Consider the following 25,402-nt stretch of genomic DNA (forward strand, 5'->3'; position numbering starts at 1 on the left):
AGGAAATCTAAACCAAGCAGAGACTAGGGGAGCTCATCAACATCACTGAGTTCATGGACAGGATGGTTTGAACCTCAGAATAATTACAAACGGAGGTTTCCTTACTTTGAACAGGAAGCCCTGTGCAGAAATGGGGGCAGAGAGGAACAGTTGGTGACTCAAGCTCTGCCCTCAACAATTTGATTCATTTTCATCATTCATCTGTTTGGTTTTAGTGTCTTTGAGCCTAAAATTGTGCATTATGTTGTGCACTGAACCACTTTTTCCTGGTATATGCTACAGTCCAGGGTTGAGACTGTGGTATTACTGCCAAAAGACATATCTTAATTCTACTTAGTCTAATCTAAAGAGATGCTGAGCATGTCTTTTGGCAACTCCAATCAATCTGGGCAGGAAAAACTCTACATGCAACTCAGCACTCTATCTGCATAGAAGAGGTTTTATACCAGCAGAAGCCCGCTCCACAGCTCGTCATTCCACAGTTTAATGTTTTACCCCATTTTTTTTATAAGACCAGGTATGACATGATCCTACTAGAGTCTTCATGTTTAATTAGCTATGTCGTGTCCTTCAAACCAGATATGGAAATCATCTTGAGCCACATTGCATACATCATAATCTTGTCACTTTGTCCTTTTGGTCCTCTCTTCCACTGTCTCCCTAAACTTGTCTATGATGAAATTGGGGTTAGCTTCTCTTAAACAATCTTCTCCAATGTTATTTGAGTATTTTTCACAGTTCTTTTGTTTTGTTTTGTTTCACAGTTATTGAAGCAACCTCAACACAAGCATCAAATTTAACGCAAAGCATGGGACCTTTCAATGATACACCTCAGTGTGCCCAACGGTTTTATACCAGCCTATAACCCAGCAGACTGATTAATCAGTCTCTAAGGCAACTTCCAATTGTAACATTCTATAATGTCATGGACACTACAGCAGTGACATTAAACATGTAGCATATGTCAGAAGAGGCTTGCTGCCATAAGTAGCAGTTAAAGGACTAGAACATGAGCAAGACTTTACAGAGTCCTACATACGGGGCCAAATTGTTTCAGCTTTCCCAGTCTCAAATAACTACGTGATTCCAGTAGTAGCAATCAAAGGAAAGACATGGAGGTCTATGGCCCAGACATATATAACAAAACTCATATGTCTCTTGTGGCATTGAGATGATTTGGAGACTGATAGAAAAATGCCTAGGGTCCCAAGTAGTTTTCTGTATTCATATATAATATGAAGGGAGTTCACCTATATGGACTTTCCTTGCAATACATTGATAACCATGACTATCACTTTACTGAACTTTCTTGTTTTACTTCAGATAGTGAAGATGATGTTGGGGTTAGGATTGGAGGGTGGTGAGATGCTTTTGAAAAACAGCTAAGGACAAATAAACGCAAATCAATGCACTTCCTAAAAGGGCATGCCCCTCTACAATGCACTCATGGAAAGCTATTCTTTGGTATACATTTTTAATGCCAGTTTATTAACTACATTTTCTTTAAAAAGACTCATCTCTTTATATTGCATTTTATATTTATAAACAAAACAAAACAAGAAAAAAACACATAAAAAGAACCAACTTGATTATCCAACTTAATGAGCCATCCAGGTTAGCAGGCTTCCCCATGAAATACTTTGGGCTTTCTCCAAAAACCAAAATGACCCACAAAGTCTTATGACCATGGAAAATGTTTATACACTGTGCCAACATCTTTGGGTAAAATTCTAAAAGAGAAGTTTCAAAGATGTTTTCATCTGTGATAACATCGGTTGCAACTAATTTATGGTCTCTCAAGATAAATATTTTGAAGGTGTCAATACTCATTAAGAAGTATAACTTAGAGCTTGTATGTTGTATGTTTATTATTTTTTATTTAGGCAAGGCCTATACTATTTATTCATCTTTACCACACTTTGTTTCAGAAATAACTGAAAAGGGCTTATAAGAAGAAATTACACAAGAGATAGCAAAAATTAAAAGTGAAGGGAGAAGAGAATCAAAAAGAAAAACACATCAGAGACATAAACAAGGAAGAGGAAAGGAATTTAAAATGCACAGCATAGTGTGAGCCTGTGACCCACAATGTGGCTGGCAGCCAATGGGAAAAGGAAAACCAGGTCAGCTACACAATTCACAGTGTTCAGAAGAGAGGAAGCAAACCAACTGCTTGGGAAGAATTGTGTAATTTAGAGAGTTTCCTTTTTTCCCATTAGCCCAAAGGCTGGGCCAGTCAAGCTTTTCCTCAGAAAACAGTTTTGAATCAATTCTATGTCACAGGTGACCAAGTGAATGAGGCCTCAAATTCTGCTCCTTATTGAATTACTCTATGGAATATGGGCATAATATTCATACCTTTAAAAATATTGAAGTATGTATAACAAGAATCTTGCCTTTATCAAAATAAGATTTTAAAATAAAATGCATAGTTTAGAATGGCATTAATTCCTACAAAGGAAAAATATATATATTTGTAAATGCTTCTTAAAGCTATTTAATTATTTTCAGTGCTGTATAGGATTGTTCTGTAATAAGTAATCACAATTTAAGAAATGTTATCACAAAATGTCTTTTATCAGAATAATTGATATGTCTCCTCTTTATGAAACATATTTAGCGGGGAAGCCCCGGTGGCTCAGCAGTTTAGCGCCTCCTTCAGCCCAGGGCCTGATCCTGGAGACCGGGGATCGAGTCCCATGTCGGGCTCCCTGCAGGGAATCTGCTTCTCCCTCTGCCTGTGTCTCTGCCTCTCTCTGTGTCTGTCTCTCATGAATAAATAAATAAAATCTTAAAAAAAAAAAGAAACATATTTAGCTAGTTGATGCTTTATTAGCCTTCCTATGAGTACTGGATTTATCATTGTTCATTGTGAGGAAAGAAGAATGTGCTGCCTGGTAGGGAAGACTTGCCATTTGTCTTTTTATCTTTGGGACCCTCTCCTCCATGAGATGTCAGCAGCTACCCTGGACACTGGCCTTTCTCTCAGGCCCAAGTGGCCCTACTTATCACTTCTACTAGTAACCATACATTTCTGCCATCTACTGTTTGACAAGATTTGGAGGAGGGAATAACACTGGGCCTCCTGGCTTCTCCACCTGTGGCACCCCACACAGTCATTCTGAGGATCATTCCTGCGCCTCTCTTCCTTCTCCTCTATCTACCTCTCCTGACTTTGAACCTCTCTTGAAACTGATCCTGCACTCTGTTGATGTTGTATTCCATAGATTTCCCATTTCAATCCAATCCTCTATCTAAAGGATTCCTTCTGATTTCCATCATTGTTATGGATTTGTTTTTAAATACTATGTTTCATGTCATTTTTAGGAATTTGGAGTGGGAATGGGAGACAGGTGTGTGTGCTCAGCTCATTCTCATAATCCAATCTCCACAGGTGGATTGTGGAAACACTGTGTTCAGTCCTCTCCTGCACTCACCTACATAAAAATACAATTGGGATTTCCATGAGGATTAGGTTGGCAGAACAGACTTAATTAAGGAGAATTTACATTCTTACAATAGTAATTTCCCCAATACATGAATAGACATTTCTTTGTCTATATATATATATTTTTTATATAGAATGTTATTCTGTTCACATAAGTCTTAGAAACTTATTATTTATTCCTAGGTAGTTTACGCTTTTGTTGCTATTGTGAATGGTATCTCCTTTTCCATTAAAATTTCTAACCAGTTCCTGCTGGTATATTAAGAAAGCTATTGATTTTTATATATTCATTTTGTAACTGACCACCTTGCTCAGCATTTTTATTTTTTTAATAGTTTTTCAATAGATTCTCTTAGGCTTGCCAGGGAGATAATCATAAGACAATGTGCAATATGTGTACCAGTATTTTCACTTCAATATTGTTTGTAATGGAAAAAAAGTAGAAAATAATATGAATCTCCATCAATAGAGAAATAAGAAATAGAATAAGTTATAATGCATAGTGATGATAGAGCACATGTAACCTTTGAAAATAAACATATCTAGAAAGAAATCCACATATGAAAAAAGAAAAAAGAATATAAGATAGCATAAATATTTGATCAAATTTCCTCATTCCTACAAAAAACTCCTTGTGTATTTTTGGGTATAGAAAGTAAGGGAGGGAAGGAGGGAGGATAGAGAGAGAGTGAAAGAAAGAGACAAGAAGATAGAAAAAAAAACTAAATGTTTAAAATAGCTGTCTCCAAGTGGGGTGCCTTGGTGTGGGTTTTTTCCTTCTTTTTTTTAAATTGTATTTATTTTTTCACTAGAGACAGAGAGAGAAAGGCAGAGACACAGGCAGAGGGAGAAGCAGGCTCCCCACAGGAAGTCCAATACAGGACTGAATCCCAGGACCTTGGTATCGCAACCCGAGCCAAAGGCAGAAAGTCCACCACTGAGCCACCTAGGCATCCCAAGGGTATTTTTCCTTCTTCTGAAAGACCCGTAATGACAACATATTACTTTTGTATAAAAGTTATTTTCAAATGCACATTACTAGTGGCTCATTAATCATTCACAACATTTTCTGAGGTGAGCTACACTCTTCAGCTGACCAGCCACCCTGTTCTAGCCTACATAGAGGCAGGATCTGTGAAAAGATGAATGAGTAAGCTAGCCAAATGTGGCTCTTCTGTTGAAGTGGAGAACATAAGAGAGAATGGTAATGGGAGATTCTCAGAGTCATAAAAGGGAAGAGCTAAACAGAGTGTAAGTTGAGGAATCAGTTTGTGAAGTCTTACTGTAAAGTCACATCCAATATGAAATAAGTCCAGCTAGGTTGATTAAGCTAAGGGAATCTTAAAATCCAAAAAATGCCAAGTATGTTTCACTTAAATTATTTATGCCATGTCAAGCACAGTCTGGTGCAAGTCTTAAAATAAAATTTTGATGGAAGAATATAACTAATTGTAAACTCTAGGATATTAGTTTATGTAAAGTTCTCTGCTTTTAGAAATGAGCCAGATAATATGAGTAAACATACCCCTAAAAGGTATTATTCATACACTGGATATTAATCTTTATCTATGCCTACAATTCTATAACATAAATATGAAAAGATCTCAGATAATCAAATATTTGCCGTTATTAGAGTTAAACTTAAAAGATCACAAAATCACAGACTCTCATGATTAGAAAGTGCTTATTGCTTGTTGGATGTAGTCAAAGCCAGGTAAAGTTAGCATCTTTCTATAAGACCCTCACATATTGGGGATCCCTGGGTGGCTCAGCAGTTTAGAGCCTGCCTTCAGCCCAGGGCATGATCCTGGAGTCCCAGGATTGAGTCCCGCATAGGGCTCCCTGCATGGAACTTGCTTCTCCCTCTGCCTGTGTCTCTGTCTGTCTCTCTGTCTGCCTCTTTCTCTGTCTCATGAATAAATAAATAAAAATCTTTAAAAAAAAAAAAAAAAGACCCTCACATATGGTCATTTAGAGAAAGTCAAAATCTTTGCCATGGTAGAAAAAGTACTTTTTTGTCAATATAAGGAATGTCAATAAGTATGCTGTAAGGAAAAAGAAGACATTCATTGATTGCACTGTCACAAGGGCTTTATATACAACACCTCATTGCATCTTTACAATAGACCTCTAAGGTACGGATCATTATATCTGCCTACAAAAAGAAAAGTTGGCAATAAGAAAGGATAGAGCATGGGGATTTTTTTTTAATTGCCCTTTTATGTGATTCTGTTTCTGCTGCAAAAGGAAAAGTGGGTAGGCAACCAATCAGGGCTAAATAAATAACATTGAGGAAACAAGTCCATGATGACTCCAGCCAGACAAGTTTACTAATGGTCCCGGGCATTTGCCTGCCAGACTTTATCTTTGTATCATGTTGTTATTAAGTACTTTAGGAATGGCCATTTACTACTTCTCTAGAAATCTAAATTTCACCAAAGATTTCAGTTACAGTTCAATCTCACCTCTAGCCTATTGATCTTTTTCTTTGTAGTAGCAGTTCCCACATAAGGGATAACTTGACATCTGACTAAAGACCTTGTATAAGATACAAACCCCATTGACTGCCTACCTCTCAAACTATGCTACCATGACCAGGAGCTGACCAGTCACTCATTCTGGAAATGTTAACCCTCCCCATGGGTTACTGCCATGCATTTGGCCCAAGTGGCAACAACCCTGGAGTTTCTGGCTCTCCACCATTTTTGGACTTATGTGAAACCCCACTCTGGAGATGAGAAGAGCTGCCATTCCAAGAAGATACCAAAGGGGTCACATTATGCAATTCAGGAGCATGGGGAAGTTAACTTCCCATGAGATGAATTTGAACCAATGAGAAACAGAGGAGATGGGTAAATAAGCTTCACCTCCTTTATGTCTCTTATAGACTTTCCTGAGCCAGACTTTCTCCAAACTAAATAATTTTTCGCCTTTCTCTTTACCTCACTCTCCCACCCTAGACTATATCTCCTTAATAAAGTACTTGAACCCTTGCCTCAAGCCTTTTAGAACTCAGGCTATGACAGACTCACAGACAGGATGGGATACATGTCTTTCTGGACCACCAGTCATTTGTTCCATCTAGTGTAGAACATTATTGTTTTAGCTCCACTGGTGAAACTTGCATAAGGTATACATAATGAGTACATATTTTCAGGCCACTTTTGGGGAAGATTTAATTTTGTTTGTGGACATCTCAACAGCATAAATCATTAAACTGGATATAAATATTTACCTATAAAAATCTAAAACTATTCTATAATATGAAAAATCAATAAAGCATATAATAATACTTCGCTGCAGAGGCAACATTAAAATCTTCCTGCATGTGTATCACTTGCTGACATGCTGACATTTACACTAATCCATGGGTACCACCTTACTTCATTGAATCAGGATTCAGAAGCACTCTGAGCCCCTAGGGTTACTTGTTAATATCAGCCATCAGAACGCATTAACTAACTTTGACAGTAGGTATATAGAATTTGGAAGCTATAGAAATCTACTAAAAAAGTAAATTTGCCATGGATAATGACTAATAGTCAAATAATCATAAAAATGACCATAGTCAGAGAAAATGTGACAAGGGTGGAAAAGTTCAATCAAATTAGGCAAAAATTATTTTTAGTTGGTTGGCTTTAGGATGAATTTTGTGTCTTGTGTGACATTTGCCTGAGCTCTTCTTACACCTAGAACCAATCTCCTTTACCTTCCTGAGTTCCATTGCCCTATGACCTGTGTTATTTACCACGAATTGTTGCCATGCTTTTGTCCATGCTTTCCCATCTGCCTGACATCCTTCCTTATCTGGTGGTCTTCTGCCTTCTTCTAACTTAGTTCCTGTGTTACCTCCTTTAAGGGTCTTTTTGCACCACTAGACAGAGATTGACACACTATATCCCATGGGCCAAATCTGGTTATTGCGTAGCCCATGATCTAAGAATGATTTCTACAGTTGAATATTTATAATCAATCTAACAATAAGGAATACTAACTTTGAATCCTAATTAAGTGAAATGTTATTCAACCTTAACAAAACAAAACAAAATGGTAAAAGAATTCCATTCTCCTCATTAAAAAATCTGCAATTAAAAAAAATTGTATGTGATTATTATTAATGATTTTCGAAATACCTCAATAAAAATTACGGACATTTCTTTTCTCTCATTGTATAAATACCTATATAAGATCTTGATTTTGTCTCTCGACCTACAAAGCCAAATATATTTACTATCTTTATAGAGAAAAATCTGTCAACCCCTGCACTAGAGTCATGGAGCCCAAGGCAGCCAGAAAAATTTCCTAAACAATGTGCAGAGAAGGGAAAGGACTTGCCCTTCCCATTTCCCAGCAGCATTAGGCCTGCCCCCCAATCCTCTGGGCTGTGCTCTACTCTTCCCCAAGTCACAGCTCAACAGACATTTGTTAAGTGACTGGAAAGAAGCAGGATTTCTCAGAGAACCTATACATCAGTGTGCCCAATCTCCATCAAATATACCTTTCCCCTCCTGCCTTTTGCTCCTTGTTTAATTTAATGGAAATCCAATGCCTGGATGAAATTCAAACTCCACTGTCTCCAGCAAGTGCTCGAGGATGTTATGTGAGAAGCAGCTGTAAAGACCGAGTGTGATCAGTTAAATGTGAGCAGAGCTGAAAGCCTGGAAAGAATTCTATAGCCTAATAATGGTTTATTAAAAAGCCCTGGCAAGGCTGCCCTGGATTGACAGTTGGCCCTCACCTTTCTCTTCCTTTTGAAACAGCTCAGTAAAGCCAATCTGCCTCTGCTAGAGACCTGCCATTCCACACTGCAGAACTTCACCAGGGCACAGTGTTTACACTAGAATTCGATTCATCATATTTACAAAAAGGTCAGACACAACTGAACAGCCTGCCTGGAGATTTTATTTAAATCTACTGTATTTTTTTAAAGGCTTAAAAAAAACAAAAACATTCAGCCTGTGCTTGGAATGAAGGAACCATTTGATTTGGGTGATTTGTGTTTCAAAGGTCATCAGCTATAAGAAACTCAGAGCCTGGGATGAGAGGAGTTGAGAGCTGACAAATAGTGGGACAATTTTCCCTCTGTGTTCACGAAGGCTTATTCAAAGGCATTGTTTGTACACACTTCCAGAATATCCACCTTTTTAGCAGTTGTGTTTGGGGAAATTAGAATCCCAGTTTGTCTTAATGAATCAATTCAAGTCCAAAGAAATTAGGTAGGCAGGTAGGTAGGTAGGTATATCAACAGATAGATAAAAGGACAGATAGGCAGGTGGTAAATGATAGATAATTGATATAGCTGAAAAAACATGACTCTAAGCAATTGCTTGATGATATGGGTTATATATTATCCTAAGTTCAGAGAAAGGATATACAGACACACACTCTGTGCTTAATTTATGGGGAATTCTTTTTTACAAAGAATTTTCATATTACATTATTGGTTGACTAAGGGGTTCTTTGTCTATATTCCTAACTGCATTCATGTGACACGCAACTTATTATTCATTGTTGCCTGCAGTAGGAACTTGTGAGGGCAAAGGCATGGTGGTCATGTTTGTTGGAATTATTTCTTGAAACAGTGTCTTTCCTTCCAATCCATTCAGGTAAATTCTGCACAGACAAATGAAGCTCTCAATTAGCCACAAAAAATATTCCTAGTGTTGATTTGAAAACAAAATCAAAGATCCAGGAAACTTTTGACATTTTAAGAAATAAAGAATCCTATCTTAAGAATGAAAGAAACATGTATTTCACTAATGTGTCAAAGGAAGAATGAGGTACCTGTAGAACTGACATAAGTTGGAGAAAGGGGGTAAAACAAGAGGAAGGAAAAACAAGAGTATATCTCTCATTTAGCATTTTCCAGCATTTTCTAGGATCCATATCTAATACACTTTTGTTTTCAGAATAGCATTGCGGCAGGCAGAAGTCCAAATCAGTGCAGAGGCCAAACTTTACCTTTAGACTTCAGACAATCTGGGCTTGAATCCCAATTCTGCTACCATGTCATTCTCTGAACCTCAGCTTCCACAAGTATAGTGTGATTCTAACTGTGACCTGCCTCATTTGTTTATTGTGACGATTAAGTGAGATAATCTGTGTAAACATTTCACCAAGGTGCCTGAGTTTAATAAACCCTCTACAAAATCTAATGAGATAGAAAGCAAGTGCAAGTTCACACAGGTGCTGTTGGGACTTTGACCTTCCCCATATGATCTTATCTTCACTTAGAATCACGAAACTAAAGAGGCCTCGTGATTCTTAAATTTGACTTCACATCTGAATCATCTGCATAACTTTCTATTTTAAAAATCTAGATTTTTAAACCCTTCCAAACATCTATCCCATTAAATCCTCTGGTATGGATTCCTGACATTGGCATGTTTAAAAAAATAGCTCCCAGGTGATACTGGTAAACATCCATGTATGTGACCTTCTGATATAATCTAACTTCCCATCCCTTCTTCAAAATCCATGCTCTAATACCTTCAGGGTCCTGCAGTGCTCTCAGGTAGACAGAATTTTCTCCAGTGTCATTTCAATAGTTGGATAGTGTTTTCTATAGGGCCCCAAAATCTTATAATTTCTACACCTTCATCTTTATTAGTAGGGAACAACTTTTCTTATGTAATAACTTCTCCAAAATCTTATGGAAGCCATTTACCAATCCTGCTGTACGTTTTTTGTCTTCTCTGTCTTCTTCAAATATTTCTCCTAGGACACAGTTTTTAAACCATCTCAACATCATTTTCCTCCCCATTTTAAACACTAGCTCAATCATAATATTCCCCTTAAAAATCATACTAGAACATAATAGATATTCTACATGGCCTCATTAGCATAAATAATCACTTTCGTGATCTCTCACTAAGCAGTCTGTTTTGTTAGTTTCTATCATTTAGTTACCTCATATTGTTCAGGCTGTGGTCCATTTCAACCACTGATGTTCTTCAGAAACTGCTAGTAAACCAAATCTTCCTTATTTTTACATCCATGTTTAACTATCTTAGGAAAATTAAAGACCGTGTATTCATCACTCCTAAAATTCTTTTTGGAGATTTTGGAATCATCATTCCAATTTGTTGGGGCAAAAAGTAGAATTTTTATTAGAATCAATATATGTGTCATTCTTCCTTGCTTTGCATCATCTCATTTAGCCTTTGGGAAAAAAAAAAACAAAAAACTAGTACCAAGTGTTGAATCCTGTGGAAGTCCACTAGAGATCTCCAGATGGGTGAACATAAGTCCACAAAACTAGCTACAAGTGATGCCACTGAATGCTTTCCGGACCTCAAGAACAATTGTAGTTGGAGAGCTCCTTGGATCTACCATCCTCATAAAGGTATCTATAAAGGAACTAAAGATAGCTTGAGCTATCTTCCTTTTAATGAAATACACAGGTGGCTATGGATCCTTGCCTTTTCTAAACATACATAAACAATTTAATGATCTATTTCAGAATGTTGCATGGTTGTAAATGTCAAGATTGCCAGTTTATATCAACCAGAAGCTAGCCTTTGTGAGAATAATGGAATTATTTGACTGTCTCCGTTTTTCTGGAACTTATTTATGAGCCCTCAGAGGTTATTGACAATGATGCTGAGACTCAGAAATCACATTTCTAAGTTTTGTTAGCATTTATAAGTTTTGTTAGAGGCTTGGTTCTTTTCTCAGATGCTTGAATTCTTTTAAATTTACTGAATCTTCTTTTACTCACTTGTCATATTTCTTCAGCCACACTATGCTTTATTTTGATTTTAGTTTTCCTCTGTTCAGTCAGAGAATGCTTTCCATTTCAAGACAATGGAAACAAAAATATAAATTGTGGATTCTCTCTTCTTTTCATCATGTTAACACAAATCTTTCATTCAGGTTGCAGGCTTGATACTTCCCCCGATGTAGGGACTTATAAAGATCAATGAAACAGCTTTCTGAGCCACTGTACTTCAGGGAATGTTCCTCCACACATAATCTTCACTGAACTTTGCCCTGCTTTCACAGGCAGCCTTGACCATTTGACATTTGAGGACAGATAATTCTTTGTTAGAGGGTAGAGGGAATGTCCTATACATAGGATATTCAGCAGCATCCCTGGCCTCTGTCCACTAGATGCCAGTAGCATGCACCTCCTACCCCTCAGTTACCATAATTTGAAAGTATCTTCAGATATTGCCCCTAGTTGACATTCTAGTTTTTGGAAATTTTCAAAATCATATATCAAAACTGTTAGATTATACTTAACCTTCCTTGATGCCTGTTGGCATCTCTAGACTAGTTCATACTTATATTTGCTTTTAATACTTCCATGCAGTTGGATTGCAGGTGGCCATACCAGGAAACTTCCATGGAGGACCCAAACTCCCAAGTTTATAGTTCTTAGAAATTCTTTTTCACATCTGACATCTCCCTTATTTCATTTACAAATCTGCCATTTTTTAATCCATCAAAGAAAAGGTGAACACCTTTCTTCCCTCAGGGCTTCTCAGATTACAAAATTCAGACTTAAAATAGTGAAATCATGAGATAATATTCTGATGTTCTTGCTGCTTCTAATTCCAATACCTATGCTTATTCTGGGAATGGAAGAAACCAACCAGTTTGCTTTGGGCTATTCTTTGCAGCCCTTTCCAAGAAATACTTATTTATACCAGAGATAATCTTTTTCCCTTGTTTATTTCTAGCTACTTTCCAACAAAGTCCCCACCCCCTTAACTAGTGTACACTAGATGTACTTTTAGTGATGTGTCCTTGTAATAAAGTCATCTGAGCAAAACTCAGAGGGGAGAAAACTTTCAAATCTTTTGAGAAAAAAGAAAACAATCCACAAGAAGAAAGGCAACACTGTTCTTTTAGAAATAGCCTGCTGTGGTAAAAGAAATGCACAGAAAAGGACAATTGTCTGATTCAAAGGGAATGTAAAAGTCAGAATTCCTGCCAATATAGAAGGACAGAAGTGCAAACACTAAAAAGGCAAAGTCTCTGTCTATGCACAAAGAATTTCTTGTCTCACTCTGCTCGGAAACACAAGACAATGGATATTTTGCACATATTTCCCACCTAAAGCTAATGGCTCTCTAATATTAATTTGAATTTATGTTCCCAACACAAGTTCTTTCCAAGAGATTCTTGGGAAGCTTCCTGGGACAACATCCCCTCACCCCCTAGAGACATCTACCAGTAGTGTTCGACATCTGCCAGTAGTTAGTGAACCAAAGGTTTTCAGATTTCAGTGTGCTTAAGGATCAACAGGAGAGGGGTGCTGGTGGCTCAATCAGTTAACTATCTACCTTTGGCTCAGGTCATGATCTCAGGATCCTAGGATCAAGTCAGGTGTGTGAGCAGGGAGCCTTCTTCTCCTCTGCCCCTCCCCTACTTGTGCGTGTTGTGCGTGTGTGTGTGTTCTCTCTCTCTCACTTGCTCTATCTCTCTCTCTCAAATAAATAAATGAAATCTTAAAAAAAAAAAAAAAGAATCAATAGGAGAGCTTATTTCAAAATGTAGCATCTTGGCACCTGCCCACTAGAGATTCATCATGTGGGCTGGGGCCCAGAAATTCAAACTTCTTTAATAAGTAACACAGGTGGTTCTGATGCATAGCTGAAAAACACCATCCCAGGTGGGCCAGAGTGAAATTGGAAAAACCCTGATACTGGAGCCTGGTCATGTGGGTGCAAGATGTGTTTTATCATGGCATTCAATACTTCTCTCCTCCAGGAAAGAATTGGCAGATAAGCAATAGAAAATAGTGTTACAAGAGCTTGTATGCAAACTGTTCCAAAAAGAGAAGAAACATTATAAATGACTTGTTATTCACCAAAAGAAATGTGTCTAGAAAAAATATGCTGTTAGACTGTTAAGCTTAATTTTCTGTATAAATTAAGATTTCTTTCCTCTAAGAAAAATTAGGCCACAAGTACATATTTCGTCTCCCTTAATAAACCATGAAGTTTGCATATGTGGGTGAATGTGCAAATGCCTCACCAATATTCTCCATAAAAGCTGTTCATCTGTGAGCCCAATGAGACAGCCAAGCCCTTGCAGACCTAAGCTGGGACCTAGCTGTCTGACCCAAGGATGGCTGTGCTCCTAATCGATGATCGAGAACAGTCCCCTGCCACTTCTGCTTCTGTGTCTAGGCAAGACAAACTGCAGGTTGTCCACCAGCTGACTTTCATTTCTCTATAAACCTTATTTTTAAGTCTGAGAGACATCCTACACAAGCAAAATTTCTCTTTTCCAAGGTATGTGGAGCAGATGGCATTTAGTGGAGGTCATAATAACATCATCACTATTTGAACCCAAACTGACATTGCTTTTACTCTTGTTCTACCAAAATAAACAAGAGAACACAAATGAGATTTTTTTCTTTTATTAATAAATAATATACAGGAACAAAAGCCCACAGCTTGTAAGTACTCAGATGCATGAATTTTCACAAAGTTGAACACACTTCTCTAACCATCCTCCAGACCTAGATACAAAATTATCACAGAATCCCACAAATCTCCTCCCATATTTTGTCAGTCAATTCATCTTCCAGGATAGGGGTAAAGGTGTGATTTTTCCTTATTTAGGGCCCTTATTAAATGTAGTAATGTTTTTTTACAGATTTTATTTATTTATTTGAGAGAGAGAGTGAGAAAGAGCATGTTTGGGGAGGAGGGGCAAAGGCAGAGGGAGAAGCAGACTCCCTGCTACACAGGGAGCCCAATGTGGGGCTCGACCCCAGGACTCCGGGATGACCTGAGTGAGCTGAAGGTAGACTCTTAACTGAGTCACCGAGGCACTCTTAAATGAAGTAATATTGTATGTGCTCTTTTGTGTCCGGTATCTCTCAAAACAAGTATTTTAATATATGAATGCCCCCTGTTCTCCTGAGATACGGGCATTTATCAAACATCTGTAAGAATCCTTAAAAAGTATTCAATGGAGCAAAGTAATTAATTGATCTCCTGGGAAAACTCAAATCAAGCAGCAGCCCATAGCATGAAATGAGCAGATATTCACCATAGAAATCACTGCTCTCTTCCCATCAGACAAAAAATTCATACAAAATGCCTACTGTGTGCTCCCCACTGGGTTGCCAGATCCACTTTAACTCTGTGAGGCAGGAAGTCATGGCCCATCCAGAAAGCTCTCAGAATGTACCTGGAGAGTTAAGACACAAAAGAAAGAAAGAAAACTCAAGATGTATGCATATATTTACAGTACTGTGCTGTGTGTTTTAGACAATTAGAGAGAATAATGATTAGGTGCTACCTGAGTTACAGATACTAATTTCTCGAGTGACAGGCAGTAACTGCAAAGTGAGTTATGGAAGAAGGAGCCCCATGCATGGTTGTCACTAAGGGAAGGGCTCACAGGAGAGATGACATTGTGTCCTTTTTATTGCAGATATGGCTACAAAATTTGTGTTATTAATGTCACTAGGGTAGGAGCAGGCAGCTCTGGAGGGAGATAAGGACTAAGCCAAGGTGGGGAAAAAAAAAAAAAAACAGGTAACCTGGAAATAGGACCCTATTCATCAAAAAACAGAGACATCAGTGTTTAAGAATCAGTGATGGTTTGCCTCTGAAGCACTTTTCCCTCCTCAGGGAAACTCAGCACCTTTTTATGGAATCACCATTACTTGAGCCAAGGATAGAGATTCCATAATTGAATTTCATGTCTTAGCAATAGTACTCGCTGCCAGATAAGAATTTGCCCTATATAGTACCAAAGATTTCCTTCGGAGTTGGCAATAGGCAAAAAAAAAAAAATTAAAAATAAAATAAAATAAACTATCATTGATTGGGTGGCAGGAAGCCTTCTGTATATATGTTAGCTATAATCTTCACCACATCCTAAAAGGCAAATTTATCAAAACAAAGATTCAGAGGGCTCCAACTCATTTCATAGAATTGAGTAGCTTGTAAGGGGAATCGCCTGGATTTGATCCCAGGTCTATCTAGATACAGAAATAACCTAGAGCAGAGAGTAATCCCTTTTAGTTGGAGTGCTGCTATTGATCACAATGGCCCAATATAATCGATGAGCATGTGGTATTTTCTATCCTATAAATTCTTTCTTTGGATTGCTCTCAATAGTCTCACAAGTAGATTTGTCTGCATCTGACCCTCACAATGACCATACTGAGTAAGCAAAACCAATCTTAGCCTATGTCACAGGGGAGCTCAGCTAGATTGTAAGTGGGAGGCCACAACTGAAGGCCAAATCTTCTGATTCCATTATCAGTATTGTTTCCACAGAAATGTGCAACGTTAGTACTTCTGTATGGATGCGGAAGATAAGACACAATATGGTCTTGAGGCCAGGGGTGAAATAAAAATCCATGATATATTTACTGATAAAGTATCTTTGTAACACTATAGCTCAGAATGCCCTTCTTAAAAGAGACCTAGAGAGGGGATAAGACTCAAACAGTCCTGATGATTATTTATTTCATCACCATCCCAGCCTTGTTCAGCAGCATAGAAACTTCTACAGAAATGGCTTTGCCTGCATCTGTCTGAGAATAAGAGAAGCAGAGGAAGGTTAAACATGCAAATGATGCTACAAAATTCATGACTGTGGTTGCATCTGATTCCCAGCCCGCAGCTCTAGGGGGGCACCTGGCCACCCTGGATAATGGAAAGTAAGCATGAGAAGAAGCTGGCAGGCTGTCCCAGAAAATATGCCACCCTTGGGCACCCTGCCTGAGAAGGAATCCGGCAACACAGCCAGATGATTTAAATGCTTAACTGCTAACCTCAGCCTGAAGGAGCTTTGTGTTGGCAGCCTTCACTAAGAATCTCAGGCTTAGCAAATGAGCCCAGGCATCCCATACCACTAAGAGTCACAGGAAAAGAGCTTCTTAGGATAGTCTAGGCCAGACAAGCCCCTCCACCTCAGAGACACACATGAAAACAGTTTCCCCCGCAATTGAGATGAGTTGTCATCAAAGTCAAATAAACATACGTCCTTGAGGATTCTCAGCCCCCCCGCCCCCCTGCCAACCGGCTTTCTCTACTTGCTGCTAAAGGTCTCCCTAGATTCCCAGGATGGCTTTTGACCTTGTCTGTGCATGTACCTCCTCCCTTTGGTGTGTTTTACATACCAAGGGCCAACAGGTGTCTTTAGGACTACTCTCAGGCTACTGGAAGGGAGAGCCTGAAGCACCTCAAAATTCATTTGCCCCCTTTAAGAGCCCTTAATCAATGCCTAAGATGTATCAGTGTATGAAAGACCCACCCCATTTGCCCCAGCCCCAGAACAAGTCTGTTTGTGCCTAGGATGCCACAAATATTTCTATTGAACAGTTCTTTTGCCTTCTTTTTTAAGTTTGTATGTAAATTCCATTTAGTTGACACACTGCTATATTAGTTTCAGGTGTACTATATAGTGATTCAACACTTCCATACAATACCTGGTGCTCATCACAACAAGCGCACTCTTGAATCCCCCTCACCTATTTCCCCCATCCTCCTCCCCTCTGGTTTGTTCTCTATAGTTAATAGTCCATTTCCTGGCTTGCTTCTCTCTCTTTTTTTCCCTCTTTGCTCATTTGTTTTGTTTCTTAAATTCCACATACGAGTGAAATCAAATGGTATTTGTCTCTGACTGACTTGACATAGCATAATACTCTAGCTCCATCCACATCATTGCAGATGGCAAGATTTCATTCTTTTTTCATTCTTTTTTATGGCTGAGTAAATTCCTGTGTATGTGTGTGTGTGTGCATGTATGTGTATCACATCTGCTTTATTCCTTCATCAGTCGATGGACACTTGAGCTGTTTCCATAATTTGGTTATTGTATTCATTGTTATAAATATCAGAGTGCATATGTCCCTTTGAATCAGTATTTCGTATCCTCTGGGTAAATATCTAGTAGTGCAATGCTTGATGGGAAGGTCGTTCTATTTTTAACGTTTTGAGGAAGTTTCATACTGTTCTTGAGTGGCTGCACCAGCTTGCATTCCCACCAACAGTGTAAGAGCCTTCCCCTTTCTCCACATCTTCTCTAACACTTGTTTCTTGTGTTGTTGATTTTAGCCATTCTGACAAGTGTGAGGTGGTATCTCATCATAGTTTTGATTTGTATTTCCCTAATGATCAATGATATTGAGCATCTTTTCATGTGTCTGTTGGCCACCTGGATGTCTTCTATGGAAAAGGTCTATTCACGTCTTCTCCCCATTTTTTAATTGGATTATTGATTTTGGGGGTGTTGAGTTTTATAAGCTCTTTATATATTTTGGATACTAATCCTTTATCAGGTCATTTGCAAATATCTTCTCCCATTCTGTAGGTTGCCTTTCAATTTCATTGTTTCCTTTACTGTGCAAAAGCCTTTTTTTTTTTTTTTTTTTTGATGAAGTCCTAACAATTTATTTTTGTTTCCCTTGTCTCAGGAAACATATCTAGAAAGAAGTTGCTATGGCCAATGTCAAAGAGGTTACTGCCTGTGTAAACCATTTTTATGGTTTCATGTTTCACATTTAGAATTTATTTTTATGTTTGGTATAAGAAAGTGGTCTAGTTTCATTCTTCTGTGTGTGACTATCCAGTTTTCCCAACACCATTTGTTGAAGAGACTCTCTTTTTGCCATCAGATATTTTTTCCTGCTTTGTTGCAGATTAATTGACCATATAGTTGTGAGTCTGTTTCTGGGTTTTCTATCTGTCCTTTTGTTCTATGTGTCTGTTTTTGTGCCAGTACCTTACTGTTCTGATCACTACAGCTTTGCAATATAACTTGAAGTCCAGAATTGTGATGCCTCCATCTTTTCTTTTCTTTTCTTTATCAAGGTTGCTTTGGCCAGAAAAGGCCCTGAATAATTAGCCTTCTTAAAACCTAGGCTCAGGAGACAGCTGGAGAAGAGAGAAAAGGCCACCCCTCTTAACATACCCCTTTTCCCTTGAGAAGCCAACCTGCAATAAATGTCTGTCTTCTTCAGTTACATAAAACAGAAGTCTAGTGTGCATGGGGCACATTAATGTATGCACAGAATTACTGGGGAGAGTTCTGGACATCCAATGTGTACCTGCAATTCTAAGGTGCAGACTGGCTAGTCGGAAATGCCCCATTGTAGAATAAGTGTTTGGAGAGGAGTAAAATTTTGAATATTTGTGTCTGAGCATGCAAAGAGAATCTGAAAGCTCCTATGCACTGGAAAAAAAGGTCTGAGCAGCTGAAGATAAAAGAAAGGTGTGGCTGAGGCAACAAATAAGGCTGAAAGTTCAGGAAACATGGGCCTCTTTCTCCTACAGCAATGGTTCTTCAGGTGTGGTTTCCAGTCCACCAGCATCAGCAACCCCTGTGAGCTTGTTAGAAACACAAATACCCAGGTACCTCTTAATATGGGCCCAGCAGTCTGTGTTTTACAAGTCCTCTGGTGACTCTGATGATGTTAAACTTGAGAGTCACTAGTCTAAGGCACAGCTCACATAGAAACCCTGCCACCACCAAAGAGGAACTGTTGCCATTCCACAAACACTATGTGCTATGGGGTACAAAAATGGTTTAGCCTTTTGAAGCTTATACCCATCTCGCAGAGCTTGTTCTTGGGGTCTTTTTTCACTGTAGCTTTAAGGCCTTACAGAGAAAGGTCAAAGTTCTCACCTCCAAACATATCAGTCCCTAGTGTGAGCATAAGGGATGTGGTGGTCCCAGTCTCTGTCTCATGGGTGCATGTTAGCTGGAGTTTGCCCCTCCTATAAACACATTTCCCTATTGGTTGGAAAAGTCTTCCAGTGATAACATGCTTCCTGTTTGGAAGAGAAACCTCTTCACCTAATTCCAGGTCCTGTCCTTGTTAACTTATCTCTCAGAAATTGTCAAGAGATAGGATGAAGGTAAGAGGCGGCCAAGAAGGAGATTCATAGTCATGGACACAGGCCAGACTCCACTCCCTAGTGGAGAATCTTTGCTAACTTTAGGTACAGGAATGAGGCAGTGGCTGCCAGCAAAAGGTTCATTTATCTGGAATACCTGGACTACAGTCACCCTTGCAGGGTCCTACAAAAATCCCAAGAGATCCAAAGGTAGGAACCAATTTATGTAGAAGCTCCAAATGCTTGTACCAATCTACCATGGGAAGCATTCAAAAGGATGCAAAATGAAGCTGAAATAAGGAAGATAAATAGAAGAGTGAAAAGTTAAGAGTGATGTGCTGTAAGTGAAAGTACTACAAGACTTCATGGACATGAGCAACCTCTCTGGACTTCCCTTCTTCCCCTTCTTTAAAATGAATGAGTCAACAGGATGACCACTAAGACTAATTCCAGTTCTATAACTGTAGTCAGTGCCTTTCTTCTCTTAGCTGTACTGGGTCCCCGTGGGTCTAAGCACCACTTGCTAATCTCTGGGTACATTTTCCTGCTGCCCTTCCCAGGGGCAAACTTCTCCAAATTTAAAAAAAAAAAAAAAAAAAAAAAGAGTCTCCCAAAGTTTCTGTTCTTGGGTTGGGTATATAATTGATGTCTACAAGGAGAGTAGCCAAGGTAAGCATATTTGGGGGAAAAAGCATTTCAGCAGTGGAGGAGGGCATAAAATAGATATCAGTGAATATTAAGACAAAAATAAAGTTTAATAAGTATTAAGATAAATGTCCTCTTTCTTTTCTCTTAATATGTATCCATACCCTTTAGTTTTTAATGCCTGGCTCTTCTTTAACCTGCTGTTTATTAAACTCTGATTTCAGACTTTGCATATTCCTCATTTGCATGAATAAATCCTTCCAACAACCAGATGAGTCAGATACCATAATTATCTCCATCTTACCATCAGGAAACTGAGGGTTAGGGACATTAACACTCCCAAAATGGCATACAGAGTGAGGGGCAGAGTTGGAACCTAAATCCAAGAGGAGCTGGGTCCAGAGGCAGCATATAACCCTCCAGGATGCTTCATCTCTCAAGTTCCCCTTATAAACTGTTGGGATAAGAATGAACTTTAGGACACTTCATAAAGGTTTATCTGTTTTTTAAAGTGAGCCTGACTGGCTGTCCCACATTTTCTTAGGCAGAGCAGTGGACCTGACACTGAATCTCAATAGCTAGCTGAAGAGCACTCATTGTCTCCAACAAGGGATCAATGTGAATGAAGACAATCCCAAGACATCAGGGTCTTCATCAGCAAAGCCTGAGTATTACTCCAGATCCCATGCTGAAAACGCTGTGTGACCTTGGGAAAGTCACTGGATGCCTTCAGGCTTTCATCTGTCTCTAAAGTAGGGGGAGAGTCCTTTCCACCCGCCCCCCCCAAAAAAAAAATCTGGGGACATTTTCACATCACCTGAATCTTCAAGGAGATCTGCTGACTTCCAGCCCAGCTCCTTTTTATGTGCAGAACAAATACGGTAGTAAAGTTAGACAAGTAATCAGATCTTAAAAGTTGGCTTCTGGAAATTGTGACCTACAACATCTAAGTCTTCTATCAACCTTACATTTCTACATTTACATCACATGTATTGGTCACTGTGGGGTTTTTTCCTTCCTTCCCATGAGTTAGAACATTGTAAAAACACATTGACTAGTTATTTTGGAAATTAAGAGCCTTTGCTTTAACATAGAGCAGTTATCTTAACTCACACTCTGGGATCTAGCCTGCTCACATTATTGCTCCAAGTCTCATCATTTCACTAGAGTTTGCTTTTTCTCGTCTAAACCTTCAATAGAAGAGACCTGATCCTGGGGTCACCCCCTTTGCCCCTCACTGTTTTCTTCTCCACCTTTCTAGAAACACATGCTTCAGAACAGGGTAACTAATCATTTATCTCTCCTCTACTTTGAGGCATGCCGACTAGCTTTCTGGGCTGCCTGTATTTCCAAACTTTGTTGTTGTTTTTAATTTTCCTTTTTAGACTTGGTGAGTCGCAGATGAAAAGGAGTGGCAGAGAGGCAATCAGAGTTACTCTGGCATTTGAACTGCAACAAGGAAATGACAGTGTCGGTGCCCCCACTGGGAATAGATTTGCTCTTCCTATCTTTTCCCAGTAAGTTCAAACAGAAACCCAGAATATGTAAAATGACATCTCTGCTGGGAACTTGTAATGAGTCTCTCTCTCTTCCCTATCCTGAAGTGCCCAAGTTGTGGTTCAATTTAGTTGTCAAGTCATGTCAAGATTAATAACCCTTTAGAAGAGTAATCATCTTACCCAACTAACTGAATGAATCTCCCTCAGTGGGAATTCTGACTCTTGTAACCAAATCATAGTCTTAGGAATCATGGACCTGGAAAGAACCTTCTGAGCCATTCTAGGTCATCTTCATGTCTAGGTAAAACCAAGTTCAAAATAAAGAGAACAATGTGATCTGTACCTAAAACAGCCAAAGACTCACTAATCTTTTTCAGTCACACAGTACTTAAATCAAGAGACAAACAGGAAAATTAACTCATACTCTTCAGAGGGAAAGAGTAAAAGAAATGGTTTTAACTATCAGATTTTCAACATAATTTAAACTGTAAGTGAAATGTAGACTTTAATTCATTAAGAATCTTAAAAAAAACATGAACTAATATGTTGACAAGAAATTGCTGAAATAAAGGGTGGGCATTTCTAAAATAAGTATACTGTTGGCATGGATAAGCACGGCATTCAGAGCAACTAATTCAAACTGCCAGAATTATACTAAAATAACTCTGCACATTAACAAAGAAAATTCTAAAATTAATTTATATATTGTGTTACTCAGGAATCTTATTTGCAAGGATTACATTCTGGCTGATTTAATCAGAAAATGAATGAATTGAAATTATATCAGCTACGTGCAGAGTTGAGTCACTAGGAAGGTTGGAAATTGGTCAGGAACCAGGGATACTAGACCACACCCCAACTGGGGCCAGAGTTATACCACAGACTTATCCAGTGGGGACTCTGCTTCTGATGTCCCTGAAAACCAGGCAAAATAATTTACAAAAATGTCTACCAATGACCCCAGACCCCAGATGTTGCTCTTGTATCTGTTAGCACCAATTTTCCCAGAAATGTACATTGCTACTACTACTATTCCTATTTCTTTGCATTTCTAGCTCCCAATTTATATACTTAGGTGGATGTACTGATTTGGATCAAGTGCCTATAAGAGAGGTGACAAAGGTATCTATCCCTTTCTATTTCCAGGATGTTAATGGGGCTCTGCCAATACTCAGGGTAGGGTGATGGGAGAGACCAAATTATGCTACTAAACAAACCACCCCAAAAAACTCAGTGGCTTAAATGAAAATTTTTTTTGTTTCTTTTTCTTTCCTTTTCTTTTTTTTCCCCTTAGTCGTCCTTCATATCTTGCCACCTGAGACCTCTTCTCATTCTCACTCAAGGACCTAGGCTAACAGGACAGCCTCTATGTGGAAAGCTGTAGGTCATCATGACAAAGGGAGAGTGTGGTGAAACACATACCAGTACATAAAGCTTCTAACTGGAAGTGACACGTCATCCCTGCTTAAACTTTAGTGGCCAAAGCAAGCTACATGGCCACACCCAAACTCAGGAGAAAGTGGGATGTAGGGAAATACAATTCTGTGTGTTCAGAAAAAGATCCAGAAATACCTGACAGACAACACTATGAATAGCATATTGATGAGCTGCCATATATATAAAGGGGAATTCAAACACTAGGCCGTCAGAAACTGACAAGCATCTCTTATATATCAATGGTAATTAACATTCATTGAGCTGTTATTACCATGTTCCAGGCACCAATGTTACTGAATTGCCTTATATACTTTATCTCATTGAGTTGACTCTGGGACTGAGCTTTTAGCATTATTCTCATTGATGAGGAAACTGAGTTTCAAGAGATTATGCAACTGGCTCAAGGTCATACTAGGGAATAGAGAGTTAAGAGTTCAACTTAGAATTATCAACAACTATGAAAAAACGGGGAAAAAAAAATCAGAGTTTTTCCTGAATGGACAAGAGCCGCACCAAGCGCAAAGAGATGGCTGAGGGTTCTTAGGGCAAGTAAAGTGTTATCTCCCTCAGCTTTCGACTTCTGTTGCTCTTATTTTTTCCATTCCCCTGTCTTCTATTCTTGCCTCTGGCTCTCACTAAGCCTGTGAGCCTATCCCAAGTCTCCTTCACAGAGGCTCTGATCATAAATTGTGGAGGGAGAGACGACTGTACCAGAAGCAAAAGCTCTGGGCTCTGATATCAGGCTTTGGACTGGAAGCAGTTCGCAGCCACTCTGCACTTCAGTCTTCTCAACCGTAAAATGGTTAACAGTAATCTTAAATTATAGGATTGTGGTAGAAATAAGTTCAAAGTAGTAATTTTTAAAAGACAAAATTACATATGTAGAATATTATTAGTAGGAAGATGATCTGATAAAGAATGTCTGCTGTAATAAGATATATCTGAAAAAAATTTCAAAATCCAAAAGGATGAACAGCAGAAGAAATTCCTAGCCAATAGGTAGATACTTGGGTGAATTATCTTTTTCAAACTTTTTCTGGAATAACATCAGGCTAGTGCCCACTTGCAAGGCTTGTCTTGCTCTCCCAATATACTAGGTATGTATATATATCACATACCTAGTATGTGAGAGCCTCTTTAGCATCCTCCTTCCAAAATACAGATCGCCCCTGCTTTTTGAAAGTAGTGTTTCTGGGTGCCTGGGTGGCTCAGTGGATTGACTGTCCAGCTTTTGATTTCAGCTCAGATCATGATCTCAGGGTCATGAGATGAGCCCTATGTGGGACCCTTCGTTTCCATGCCCAGTGTGGAGATTCTGCTTGAGATTCTCTCTCCCCCTCCCTCTAACACGCCCCCTCCCTGCCCCGCATGCATGCATTTTCTCTCTCTCTCTCTCTTGCTCAAGAAAAAAAAAAAAAAAAAGTAGAGTGTTCCTATGAAAAGTTTCGTAAGCAGAAATGGCTTTAAGCAAAGAGTATACCCTCTTGGAAAAAGGTATAACAGATTTTTCATAAACGTGAAGTGACAGTACTGTGAGCTTTCAGGGAGTGTGTGGGGGGTTGCGGGTATCTGTAAATCGAATTCTTTAAGCCTTTCCTTTTCAGATTCTCTGATGCATTCCAGGAAGCAGTGTGTACCAAAAATGAGGTTATATCTTATTCATTTCATTGATAATGAACAATCATCACATGTGCCTCTTAGACAATATATTCTTAAAATGATTCTGTTCATTTGGGGTATGTCATTGTGAAGTTAGGATTTCTACATTCTTTTACTTTTATCAGGTTAAGTGGATAGGAGAGGTCAATGTGGAATAAAAGTGAAAGCACAGCTAATCAGAGGGAAAAGTGATGCTAATAATCGGAGAAAATGTCAGGGCCAACTAAAAGTTTCCATTAAAACATCTCCCATTACAATTTATCCTATGAGTGCTATGGCTGAAAGTGCCCTGGTCACTCCTTTGAGCATTTTCCGTTAATTAAGATAGTTTTCCATTGTGTCGATTAGAGTAGAACCGATTGCTTCTAAGCATTCACATCCACAGCAGGTCTAAATTAATGATACGTTGTTTTTTTTCAAAGCTGCTTTGTGCAAGGCAAACCCAGTGGTAGCAGATGGACATTTTCTATTGCAAAGAGAGCTGTGTATTTATTATAAAATATGGTTTCTGTTGCTTAAGACACAGTGTATTTTATGCTTCCTTTACAAAAAAAAGTAAAAGTATTCATTCTCTGTCACATATCTGAAAATTATCTTTGTTAGCATAAATAATAGAAAAATAAGAAAAGGAAAGACCCACATGGGAATAGTCTGCAGCTTTCCATTATTGTTGCATAAATTACCCATTTTTGTTTCTTAGGCTGCATTTTTTTTCTAAGTACCATTAGTTTCCTGAGACACTGAATACCCTTCAGCACTACACCACATCTCTGCCAGATTTTAATCCTATCTTAAGCAAAACACATTGAAGAAGGTTAAATTGCTTTATTTTACAAACCAAACATAAGTGATTACTGGATCTCAATATTAGGTTGTATTCTACTTCCCCGACCCTT

The 25,402-nt window shown here is 38.7% G+C and overlaps 1 long non-coding RNA gene across 1 annotated transcript in view; it reads right to left on the minus strand.

Annotated features, from left to right (window-relative positions):
• Window positions 1–13,804: 13,804 nt before the first annotated feature.
• The window catches only part of LOC102156347, an 86,401-nt gene continuing 74,803 nt past the window's right edge, over window positions 13,805–25,402 (minus strand). The window contains exon 3 of the long non-coding RNA XR_005376947.1: window positions 13,805–14,599. This is a non-coding gene — a long non-coding RNA (uncharacterized LOC102156347). The remainder of the gene's footprint in view (window positions 14,600–25,402) is intronic.

This window comes from Canis lupus, chromosome 23, assembly GCF_011100685.1.
Source record: "Canis lupus familiaris isolate Mischka breed German Shepherd chromosome 23, alternate assembly UU_Cfam_GSD_1.0, whole genome shotgun sequence".
Taxonomy (NCBI): Eukaryota; Metazoa; Chordata; class Mammalia; order Carnivora; family Canidae; genus Canis; species Canis lupus.